Below are 12,721 nucleotides of genomic sequence, written 5' to 3'. Positions count from 1 at the left end.
GCGGGAAGCTGGAAAGGCAGCCGACCCCCACAGTGAGGAGAATTATCTCCTTCTCAGCCAAAACCAGCACAGCATACTACAGATCTCTATATTAGTAGAGCTGAATCCCAAGCTGATCATAATGTATACAGTCTGTGGTATGGATATCATAATATAGTGATAATGGGGGCTCTCTCTTGCTGCTCTGATCAGAACGTGGGGGAAAGAACCTCCTGCTCCTGCTTGCCCCTCCTTCCTCTAGAAATTCCTCAGGCTTGAGATGCAAAACTCTTTTAAATCAATAGGTATTTGGTACCAAATTAATAAATTGGGGGAAGTTGTTAGCTGCAATTTATTGACATCTTTCTACTTATCATATAATGCATAGTTATCTCAAGCTCATCATGGTTGTGTTTTTCTTCCATTTAATGTGAACTTCATTGGCTGAAGCACGAAGTTACAAAAACTCCCCTAAAATTTGTTAGACTGGAATATCTAATCTGAAGTGTCTTCAGGAAAGACATGGACCTGTTGGAGCAGGTCCAGAGAAGGGCCATGAAAATGATCCAAGGGCTGGAGCACCTCTCCTATGAGGAAAGGCTGAGAGAGTTGGGGTCGTTCAGCCTGGAGAAGAGAAGGCCCCAGGGAGACCTTACTGCAGTCTTTCAGTACTTAAATGAGGCTTACAAGAAAGATGGGGACAAATTTTCTAGCATGGTCTGTTGCGATAGGACAGGGAGTAATGGTTTTAAACTAAAAGAAAGTAGATTTAGACTAGGTATAAGGAAGAATTTTTTTATGATGAGCATGGTGAAACACTGGCGCCGGTTGCCCAGAGAGGTGGCAGATGCCCCATCCCTAGAAACATTCAAGGTCAGGTAGGACGGGGCTCTGAGCAACCTGATCTAGTTGAAGATGTCCCTTCTCATTGCCAGGGGTTGGTCTAGATGACCTTTAAAGGCCCCTTCCAACCCAAACCATTCTGTGATTCTATAATTCTATGATTCTCTTCAGGTAACAGATTTCTCACAGCCGCGCTGCTTGTATGAAGAGCAATTGTGGGATTTCTTTTTCTGACCAGCAATAAAATGGTGCATTTCTGTGTAACCACTGTTAGGATCCTGAATTAGTCTCAGAGCTGTGGGATAGATTTCGAGCAATATTTTCATATTATAATACACTAGCAAAGTTGCAATATACAGTTTGTTATACTGGTGGAGCTAGACAAGTAACAAAAGTTAATCGGGAAACTACCGTGCTGGGTTTTTAACAAACAGTGGATTGCTATTTTACCATGAGGTGTACCACAAAAAGAGTGAGAAGCACCAGAAGCTGTGGGCAGTCCAGGGGAATGTATACCGCTGTAATTCCATTTTTTGCAAAGGTCAGGTGAAGGCTAACTTAATTTTGTTGGGAGCTGAACAGAAGACAAACCTGTTTACATTCCAGAGGAATTAATTTCGTGATTGTGGTGAAGTCAAAGAAGAGGAATTTGGGAGGGTTTGCTCATTAGTGATCTTTCAGAACAACATTTCAATGCTTCTCCTTTTCCTTTTATTTGTTTTAACTCATCTATTTATATTTTATTCCAACACTACAGGAAACAAAAATCTATGTCTTTGTTTCCGAAGTTGTTCTTTATAGAGTTTGCTATAGATGTGCTTATTCTGTTGTAACAAGGAGGTAATTTCATATTATTTATAAAATTCTAATTTGTGAAGGTAATGATGGAGAATTATTGAAAACATGGAAAATTTATTCTGCTGCCTTCTCTTGTACTTACTCATTGAAGAAACCTAAGGCGAGATCTGGGATGTCAGAAATATTTACATAAAAGAATAGAGGGATGTTCATATTCAGTTCTATAAATGTGTTTAAAGTTTATATGACCCATATATGTTTGGACTAGGTTTTGTTCTTTGTGAAATCTCTGAAAAGTACAGATCTTAGTATTTCTGGAGTAACCTATTTTTCCATTCATTCTTGTAATGTATCCAGGAAAAAAATCTGGGATAGAATAAAAGGATGTGCACTAGCTAGGATTAAAGAAAAAAAGCAGGGAATCAGTGGTAACAAAAAAAAAGAACTAAACAGTCATAGGGTATTCACTAAAAGCCCTCCTGCTTCAGTCCATGACCTGAAGACAGTAGTGGAAGGACTTCTTCCCACCGTGCCTCTGTAAAGGTTTTACTGGTTTTGATGGAGAGTGAGCTCAAAGAAAGGAGATAGGGCTCTTTACTGGGAAGCAAGTCCCTTTTTTTTTAGGGTGTAGTGTTTTCCTGAGGGTGACTAGTCCTGTCTGTGTCCTTGCCAGCACACTGGAGGCTCTCTCTGTGCAGTCAAGCGCTACTTATGACTTCAAACCCTGGCCATCCTTTGCCTTTCTGTGAGTCTGCTACACTCAAGTACCGGTTAATCCCTTATATTCAAGAGGAAAAATGTTTAGCAGGCAGCTGGTGGGGAGCTGTATCATTTCCTGCCATCCTAATAAAACTTCTCAGATGTAGCTCTTGTTCTACACCCAACTCAGTTCCACCCTGGCATGCCAATGATTTAAGATTAGTGGTTTGGTTGCCCAGGAGTGTCACACAGATTGCCAACTACACTTAAATACAGTGTTTGTCTCGGTTCACTTTGTTTGGTCAGTTCTAGGTCTTCACATGGTGTGAAAGGCCTGTGATGTACTGCTGTACTGTGCAGGTCCCACTTACAGCTCCACTGACTATGCTGCTGCCTGGTGCAGTCTGTTGTTCCTAAGACCCACTCCAAACATGGTGCTTAGCAAATGCAAAGCAGTTATTTTCTGTATTTTTCTCTGTCTATTTTTTCTGTACTTCCTGAAGGATTGCAAATAATATTTCCTTTGCAGTTTGAACACAGTGACAAGATGTGAAATGCTTTTATGTGCGGAAACAGATGGAAAGCATGCACAGTGCCTGCCCATCACCTTTACTGTACATGGTGATAGGCTGCCCATTCCTCTCTGTTGCTCCCTTCCAAAAAGAAAATATTTTGAAGACACAACATTTGTACAATATTTTTGCCTTTTAGAAATGAATGTTGCCCTCAAATGCATTTCAACATCTTGAAGTCTTTCTCTCAGGCCTATGTGAAACCAGAGTGTTCACAGAAAGCTGCTTTCTACTTTAGTGTAATAGTTAACTGGCTTCAATTACCAGTACAGAAAACTATTTAAAATCCCTTACTATTTTGCTTTATTATTTCTCATCGTACTTCCCTTCTGATGTTACAATAATCCACAAGGATGTCTTTTGCTTTAATGATTGTTGAAGTTCATTTAGAAGTTTGGAGGCAAATTGCTTTATTATATGTCTTTATATATCTTCTTATATATATATATGTATCAAAATAATCAAACCCCCATGTTTGCAGCTAAAGGTCTATCTTAGTGGCTGTCGCTCTATGTGACGGACTCTGGTTTTGTTATGAATGTTGGAAATAAGCCTCCGTGCAGGTAAAAGCTTGAAACTCATACTCCTACTAAAGTGTGTTTATTATTCCGGGATTTGGAGATACTTATATTTAACAATGTCTGTCAGCTGGCAGTGTAAGCCAGACTCAGTGCACAATACACTCATTATGCCTAGTTAGGTTCCTAGACTGCCCTCGTCACTGAAACTTCTACACTCCTGCTACAATATAGTGGGTGCACTCACTGCCCATCCCACCTTTTCACTGGTGTCTTTTCTTGTCTGCATCAAGGCATTTTTCTGTTTTTTTTTCCCTTGGTTGGATGATTTGTTTGTCTGTTTCTGAAGAGCTTTTTCTCTCAGATTCATCAGCTTTTTGCTTAATAGAGAAGGTAGAACTCCTGCTGATATTTAAGGTGAAGGATACAGTGCTCTTCCTCATCAGTTTTTCCTCCTTTGTCTAGCTAGCAATTTTTTTGGTTTCTTTGTCTTATAGACCACTACAGCTGTATGTGACAAACCAGCCATATCCTTCAGATACAGCAGAATTAATCTTCACCTCAGGTGCTCAGCTTCTGCTTCAGTACTTTCTTACCTGCAGTTGAAAATGTTTTATTTTACTTGTTTTGCAATGTTCTTCTGATTTGTCTTGTTTTTTACTTAAAATGGTCATGTTGTTCTATTCTGCTTCAGTTAATTCCCAGCTATGTCATTATGGTCTGGAGAGTATTAGCTTTTTATCTATTACTTGTTTTCTGCAGAGCAAACTGTCCCTAGAAGAGTCTTAGTGATGGTGCCTTGGAGATTTGTTATTTGCTGGAAATTTTTTATGTCCCAACCCATCATACATTGAACACTAAAAAGCAAGCAATGCAGAAGCACTTAGTGGATGAAGCACTTTAGACTGCAATACAGAAGAATAATTTGAGATTCATGAGTATCCCCTTGACTTTCTAGAAGGATTTACTTAGACCTGAGGGAGAAAGAAAATCTGCTTAATATGAAAGAGTTGTGGGAAAAACATGACAAAATAAAGTAAGCTTCAATTTTTAAAGGTATATGTGTGGGAGGGAAGCACAAAACACTTAAAAATCTTGGCCTCCCGCCTTCTGTAAAGGGAGGAATGTGATGTTAGTATTTGCCAAAAAGGAATCTGTTTCTGGTTAAAGGAATCTTAGGCTTAGTATAGATTCTAGGGATAATACAACAGAATTAGCACAAAGTGCATCAGCTCTGAATATTAATTGAATCATATGTTCCCTCAATATCACTTTAGAATAGAATAGAATAGAATAGAATAGAATAGAATAGAATAGAATAGAATTGAATTGAATTGAATTGAATTGAATTGAATTGAATTGAATTTCAGTTGGAAGGGACCTACAATGATCATCTAGTCCAACTGCCTGACCACTTCAGGTTAAAGCATGTTATTAAGAATCACAGAGTTATGGAATCATAGAATGGGTTGGAAGGGACCTTTAAAGATCATCTAGTCCAACTCCCCTGTAGTGAGGAGGGACATCTTCAACTAGATCAGGTTGCTCAGAGCCCCGTCCAACCTGACCTTGAATGTTTCTAGGGATGGGGCATCTACCACCTCTCAGGGCAACCCGTTCCAGCACTTCACCACCTTCACTGTAAAAAAATTCTTCCTTATACCTAGTCTAAATCTACTTTCTTTTAGTTTAAAACCATTACCTCTTGTCCTGTCACAACAGGCCTTGCTAAAAAGATTTAAAAGGATTAAAAAGATTAAGGGCATTGTCCAAATGCCTCTTAAACACTGACAGGCTTGGAGCATCGACCACCTCTCTAGGGAGCCTGTTCCAGTGCTTGACCACCCTCTTGGTAAAGGAACACATCCCAATGTCCAGTCTAAACCTCCCCTGATGCACCTCCGAACCATTCCCATGCGTCCTGTCACTGGATACCAGGGAGAAGAGCTCAGCACCTGCCTCTCCACTTGCCCTCCTCAGGAAGCTGTAGAGAGCAATGAGGTCACCCCTCAGCCTCCTTTTCTCCAAACTAGGCAAGCCCAAAGTCCTCAGCCAATCCTCACAGGACATTCCTTCCAGCCCTTTGACCAGCTTTTCGCCCTCCTCTGGATGCATCCAAGGACCTAACATCCTTCTTAAACTGTGGGCCCCAGAACTGCCCACAATACAGAAGGTGAGGCTGCACCAACACAGAACACAGCAGTATAATTGCCTCTTTTGACCAGCTGGTTATTGCTGTGTTTGATGCACCCCAGGATGTGGTTTGTCCTCTTGGCTGCCAGGGCACACTGCTGACTCATGGAGCCTGCTGTTGACCAGCACCCCGATATCGCTTTCTGCAGGGCTGCTCTCCAGCCACTCCTCTCCCAGTTTATACTTGTGCCTGACATTACTCCATCCTGCATGCAGAATCTAGGATTTGGACTCGTTAAATTCCATCCCATTAATCATTGCCCAATGCTCGAATTTATTTAGATCCTTCTGCAAGGCCTCTTGTCCCTCAGGAGAGTCAACAGCACCTCCCAGTTTGGTATCATCAGCAAACTTGCTAATGATGCATTCAACTCCTGCTTCCAGATTGCTGACAAATATATTGAACAGGACTAGCCCTAGAACTGAATCCTGAGGAACACTTAAATGTGTAGTTCAAGAGATTCTTTGGACTTCTTTTAGATAGTTAAACTCTGACTTTCAGAGGCAGTTACTTACTGTACTCTTCAGCATTGGAAGACCTCTAGCACTTAAATGACAAGGAGAGCACTATAGATTTGAACAACCCTCAGTGCAACTTGCTGCCTGGCCCTGTTTTATTTAGCTAAGTATGAGGTCTTATATCTTGACACACTAGAGTCTTGAAAACATAAAAATAACCAGTATTTCAGGAATTTCTAGGGAAAAAAAGAATTATCTGATTTATTTACTTTCCTGACAAACCTAATCTTTATTTATTTCTTTAAAAAGTGCTACATAAAATAGCACATGGAAAATACTACTAGATGTACTAATGAAATTAATACAACTTATTACTCTGGAAAACTTACAAGATGTGGAATTGTACTGCAGACTAGATTCTTGTCACATTACTTGGACCATCTGAAAAGGAGTGTTTAATCATCTCTTCTGGATGGAATGATTCACTTTGATTGACTATAGAGGCAGCATAAACAACCACCTCAGACTGTATACCAAACTGCATGGCTGATTTAGGTGAGGTGAATTTTGCTCTGATGTACTGTTCATTTTGTGTGTTGACTCCATTTCTGGAGATATTTGGAAGCTGTCTGGACATGGTCCTGGGCAGCCTGCTCTAGGTCACCTTGCTTGAGCAGAAGGATCGGATGTGATGACCTTCAGAGGTCCCGCCCAATCTCAACTGTTGTCTGATTCTGTGATATCTTTTCAAAAACGATGACACTGCAAGTGGAAAGTAGCAATATTGTTAATTTGTAAAGAGAAAGGTGGCCTAATAAAGCAAATAGTATAATATAATTTCGTTACAAATTTCTTTAGCCAGTACTAGATCTGACTTCTCTGCTCAGCAGTCTTTGTGCTGTTTTGCTTTAGAGTACTGAAAGAAGGGCTACTCAGGAATTAGCTGAATATAGATCTGCTTAAATTAACCAGGTAATAAAAAAGAAGAAAACATACATGGCTATCAGTGGTGATTGTTGCTTACATTTGACTTCATATGTACCTTGTTCTGTTGAGGTTGCTTATACCCTGAAAGCCAATAGTTTAGTGGATGCAGAATGTTTAAGGTACTTTCTCTGTTTGTCTCCATTTCATTTTCTAGCAGGAGCTGCCATACGAGGAGGCATTTTGCAGTGCTCTTGCTCCTGCAGGTTCAGTTTCCTCTGTGTATCCACTCTCTTGATTTCTGCACTGTGCAGTAGCATGTCTCCCTGTTGCTTTATAATTCCCCATCTCACCTGCCATCGCTATTTTAGTTTCTCTAAAAAACTGCACCTACTTACAAGGACTGAGAGGAACCGCAAGTAGTTTCTTCTAACTTAGAAGGTGTTTCATCTCAGTAGTTCGGGTTAGTAAACAGGTATTGGACACCAGTCTGTAGAGAGGTTATCAGATATTTGTTGTAGGTTTTGGTTCAGATAGATTTTCTAAGCAGTCACATAGGCAATATATATGGAAGAAAAGGGGTTATATTTGTCAGTTTGCTCTTTAGCACTATGAGCATATGGTTTAAGTCAGTTGCATACTGACGTGATCCTGGTCACCTTTTCCTACTTCAGTGTTAAATTCTCCCATGGGTGATGTTCTAGTGTGGTGCTTTGTAGTCAGAGTGAAAGTGGCAGATTTTATATTCAGTCCAAGCACGTTGTAGTTTAAACTTCTTCTATTATTCCAACTGATGACTTATTGGTAACATCAGGAGTAGCATTTCGTTTTTTTTACAGAGAATGTTTTCCAACAGATATGCTTTAAAAATACAAAGCCTCCTGCTATTTGCAAAAAAAAAAAAAAAAAGAGTTGTATTGTTTTAGTGCCAAAATATACAGAAAGTTTCTATGCTAATATGGAAAAGATGGAGAATAACTGGCCCTAAAACAATACAAATTTTTTTTAAATTTCCTATTTTCATCCTCACTTGTTAGTGTTAAAACTCTGTTAACTAAATTCTCCTGCCCTTTCAACAGTTAATAAAGAAGGCAAGACAACTACCTCCTAACACTCCCTGTAAATTTTGTGCTTAAAGAACTGTTCTGAACATCACTGCTTAAAAACAAGGTGTTTCAAAAGACTATTTTATTTTTGACTCTCACTGGCAAGCAATGTCTCTACATGCAAGTGAATGGAACATCAACTTAACTGAGCCATCTTCATTGTTGTTCACCAAATTCTTAAATAATAGGAAGTAGAAAGAAGTGCTTCAGCAGATTCTCTTCCCTATATCTGAGAGGGTAAAACCAAAAAGTGTAAATTATGGCAAATGTTCAGAGATATCTGCAGAACAGGGCCTATTGTTTGCTGAACAGCTTGAGAGAAGTAAGCTATATTGCCTAGATCCTATTTATATTTATGTTTATGTTTATGTTTATGTTTATGTTTATGTTTATATATCTTTGATCCTTCATGGAAATTATAATCTTGAGTTTCAAAACCCTGCCTGTGGTCCCTTGCAGAGATGTTCCTCGAGCATGGACTTGTGCCTGAATCTAAGTGCCTTGGCTCTCGTCTTGTTCTCCTGCTCAGTGCACACAAATTACTCTTGCAAATGCTATGACTGAGAGGTGTATGTGTAGAGTTTTATCATGCAGCTAGAGACAGTTCTTCACGAAAAAGTTAGTTGGACTGGTATTAACATCTGGAGTACATTTGTGGCTCATCTCTGGGGCATCTTGTCCTGAGGCTTCCAGGGAGGCAGAATTAGGAAAGGCTGCTCCTGCCAGCCTACCCTTTCCTAGATAGAGAACTCCAGGCAGGTACCTATTTTGAAGCTATCGGGATGCTTATACATGTTTTAGCCACTCTGTTCTCCTCAGCAATTGGATTCTACAGGTCCAGAGATAATGTAATAATGAGTTTAGGCTTCTGTCAATAAAATCTGCAGTACTAATGGTGAGAGTGTAAGCTTACAATGTCTTAAGCAAAGTAAGGTATAACCAGTCAGAATTTGAAATGAAACATGCAAATGGCACTGAGTTGATGACAGAAACCAGTGTCTTACGGGAAATGCAGCTGCGGTCTGGGGATGTGCAGTAGAAGCAGCCTCCCCCAGCCCACAGGAAACCAAGCAAGAGAGTGACGGATGGTCCTCAGCTGGGTGCAGGGAATATAGCCCCTTCTCCCCATCCTCTCCCACCTTCTACCGTGAATTAACCCTAAAGTATAGATAGGTGGCACTGTGTTCTTGGAGATGTGAAAACCAGAGCGTCACCTCCTAGGACATCCATGAGTGCATGACACTGTTTGCAAAGGTAAAGAATGCTGTTCTTGGTGATCTAGCCCTTAGGTGTTGCAGCTTTAATATTATATTCAGATGGTCTGTTTTGTTTGGATAATATATTCTATTACTTCTGGTCTGTATACCTGTGTAATATTCTTAGTTTACAAAGGCTGCCATGTTTCACCTCAGACTGCTGCATTTCATTTGAGAATGGCTCATTTGTATGGAAGGGAGAGATCTGGTAAAGATCACATCTAGAGCAGAGGGATCTTAACAAGTTCTGTTGATATCTGTACTGTTATGTAATTACAATAATGGAATTGCATCTATTTGATAATTCCAGTTTTCCTGCAAGCCATTGGAAAGCAGAAAGCAGCAGAAAGAATTGAAGCCCTCTTATAGATAAATGGCCAGACCCTGACCATAAACAGACCAGACCGGTATAAAATAGATGTTGATCTACTGACTGCAATTAAACTACAGTTTTCTCATTCACAGCTTGTTAGATTTGCTAAAAAGTCAGGGGTGCTAAGTGGGTTGAACACAATTAAGCTGAGCTACAAGGAGAAGAATGTTTTGTTTGGTCTTATTCCATTAAAAGTGTAAGGGAAGTTTGTATTTGATTCGTTAAGAGCAAGTGTTTGTAATATTCTTTGTATGTGCTGCTGATAATTACCTACCTGCAGCTGGTATCTTCATGTTCCTTTCCAAGCTTTTTTTCCTTTAGACAGATCTTTATAAAAGTAAGATTAATGCTAATATTAAATGGAAGGTGATATTTTGGTTATGTTACAAAAATCTATAGCAGTTCTTTTGGACTCCCTTCAGGGCTGAATAGTGCACAAATAAATCTTGAGAAAATGCAGGACTATTTTCATTCAATGCAACATCTTGTCATTGGACTATTATTGAAATATTCTAGGTGTCCTTTCAAGGATTAGACAAGTAGGATGCTTGCTTATCTGCTTAATTATTTTTTTTAACAACTGTAGGTAATGACAGTGCATTCTTTCATAATATACAAATATCTGCTAAGGGACAGTAAGAAGCTCACTATATGTAGTCCTTAAAAGAGAAGGCTTAGAACTGACTTGATAATGATTTTTAATTACCTACTTAGTGAAAAGTGGTGTAGAATTGTTTTCACTCTGTGCTCCAGGGGTATCTGGGCACTATTTCCAAGACAGCCACAAAACCCAGGAAAAACATGGCTAGCTCCTGTAGGCTTAGATTTTCTCTGCAGGGTTGTTAATCTCCACAGGAACATTTTTAGAATTGTACAAATTGAGAGAGGTTGAAGGCCACTGACTAGCCATCTCATGGGCTAGGAGCTAAAGTCAGCCAACAAACTAGAAATAAATTGCGAAGCTCCAGTTTGCTTGAAAAATAAGTATAATTAGCTGTTGGACTGCATTATACATTGCTGTGGTAAAGTATCCATATTTGATTTATACAATCTTTCTAAAACATGTGCTTTAATATGTGCTTTAATTCACTGCAACTTGCTGTTTTGCATGAGGAAAATTCCACAGACTTTCCTGTGTAGGAGGCTGTATTAGATTATGAAAATAGTTTATTCTGGCCTTAAAAGCAATTAATCCATGTTCAGCTCATTTTTATCATAGTCTTTGAGCAAGTAGCATACCACTCCTGGGGTGTGGCAGCAAAGCAAATAAGATGATTTACTCCATTTCCAGAGGTCTGATTTGGCACTTTCCTCCAGACTCGTGCTTCAGACTCTCTCCATTTCACCCAGCTGTAAGTGAGAGCTAGGTTCTGGGGCTTTGGACCCAAAAGTGTCAATACATGATTGTAAAGTTATCACTGTTTTTTCTGTCATTTTTTGTAGGCAGTGCTGTGCCCCTCTAAGTGTGATGGGCCATCTGATGTTCTTGATGTGGCTATTTATCGAACTGTCTCAAGTCCTCTCTGAACTGCACCTCACTTCATTTGGAGAAGACTTATGAAATGCCAGTATTAAAATTACAAAAAAAAAAAAAAAAAAGCCAAAGCCAAAAATCCTTTTTAAAGGCAGAATATAGATCAAGACAGCATATGAAGAATCAAAATAAAAGACACCCTGTTTTTATTTCAGTGATAAAGCCGCAAAGCTATTACAGGAAAGGATAAAACTCCAGTAAATGTTCCTGGAGGTTTGTGACTGTGGCCAGGATCTTAAGGCACTGATTTTTTTAATATGTCTGACATGTTTACCACTAGCAAAATTAAGACTAATGGCATATGTTTTGCAGATGTCAAAAAAGGAAATAATGTAAGAAAAATATAAATAGCAGTGTTAATTATGCAATTCAGTTTTTAATTCTACATGTTTTTCTTAGGACAAGAATTTATGTATCTGGGAAAATATTTGGATTGCAGAACGTCACAAAGTTTTTTTAGTTTCGTTAACGTGGCAAGATTATAAAGTAGACAACAAAACTAAATCTATAAGCTAAATGGCAGAAATGTGTTTCTTTTTTTTCCTTTGGTTCTGAAAAAGCAGGTGTTTGAGCTGAAGATATAGCAGACCTAATATCTAAAAAGCAATAGCAGGTTTTATAAGGTGACAATAGTATCTGGAAAAATGAAATAAATAAATACCTAGCCCTCTCAAACTATAGATTTCAGGGGGTGCCACCAGGATCAGATTAATCAAAACATGATCAAACACCCTCCCTTCCAACATACTGTAAAGCAGCACAAGTTATACTGTAAAGCCAAATCAAAGTCAAAAGCAGTAGCAAAATCTAAAATAATATAGCTTTTATGGAAGTAAGCAGTAACTATTATGAAAGCCGGGTGTCAGAAGACTATGGTGCACTGCCCTTCAAGCAAACGAGAAATTAATTTATTAGAAACTAAAATACTGATGAATCTAACTTTAATGCATTTTAAGGACCAAGTTAATGAAGAACTGACGGTGGTTGCTCACACAGAATTATACACATAATAGAGCACCTCAGGACATACAGTTAAGAAACTCTAAGCCCATTTAGATAGATTTGTTTCTAGTATATTTGTCCTGTGAATTATGATGTAAAATATTTGAAAAGGGCAAAGGTAGAAGGCTGTATCTCTGGATGCCTCTATGACTTAAGAGAATGAGATGTACACTACAGTGATGGATAGCTGAGATAAAAGTTATGTAGTAATAGTGTTGTATGTGTTCCAGAAAAAGCTTATTTACAGGCACACATTTTAAGGTCAAGAGGGACCAATAAGGTCAGAAGAAGACATCTGTTTTGATCTTCTCTATAAATACCCATGGATTTTCTGCCAGTAATTTCTGCCTCAAGTCTGGAATTTCTCTAAAGCAGCTCAGGTCATAAAAATTTTTCTTCCATTTTCTAGTAAAGGAAGAACAGAGAAATATGATAGTGTGAACAATGACAATCCCTCTTCTTCAT

The sequence above is a fragment of the Phalacrocorax aristotelis genome, chromosome 3 (genome assembly GCF_949628215.1).
Source record: "Phalacrocorax aristotelis chromosome 3, bGulAri2.1, whole genome shotgun sequence".
Taxonomy (NCBI): domain Eukaryota; kingdom Metazoa; phylum Chordata; class Aves; order Suliformes; family Phalacrocoracidae; genus Phalacrocorax; species Phalacrocorax aristotelis.
The sequence above is the reverse complement of the archived record's forward strand: the minus strand, read 5'-3'. Positions refer to the sequence as shown.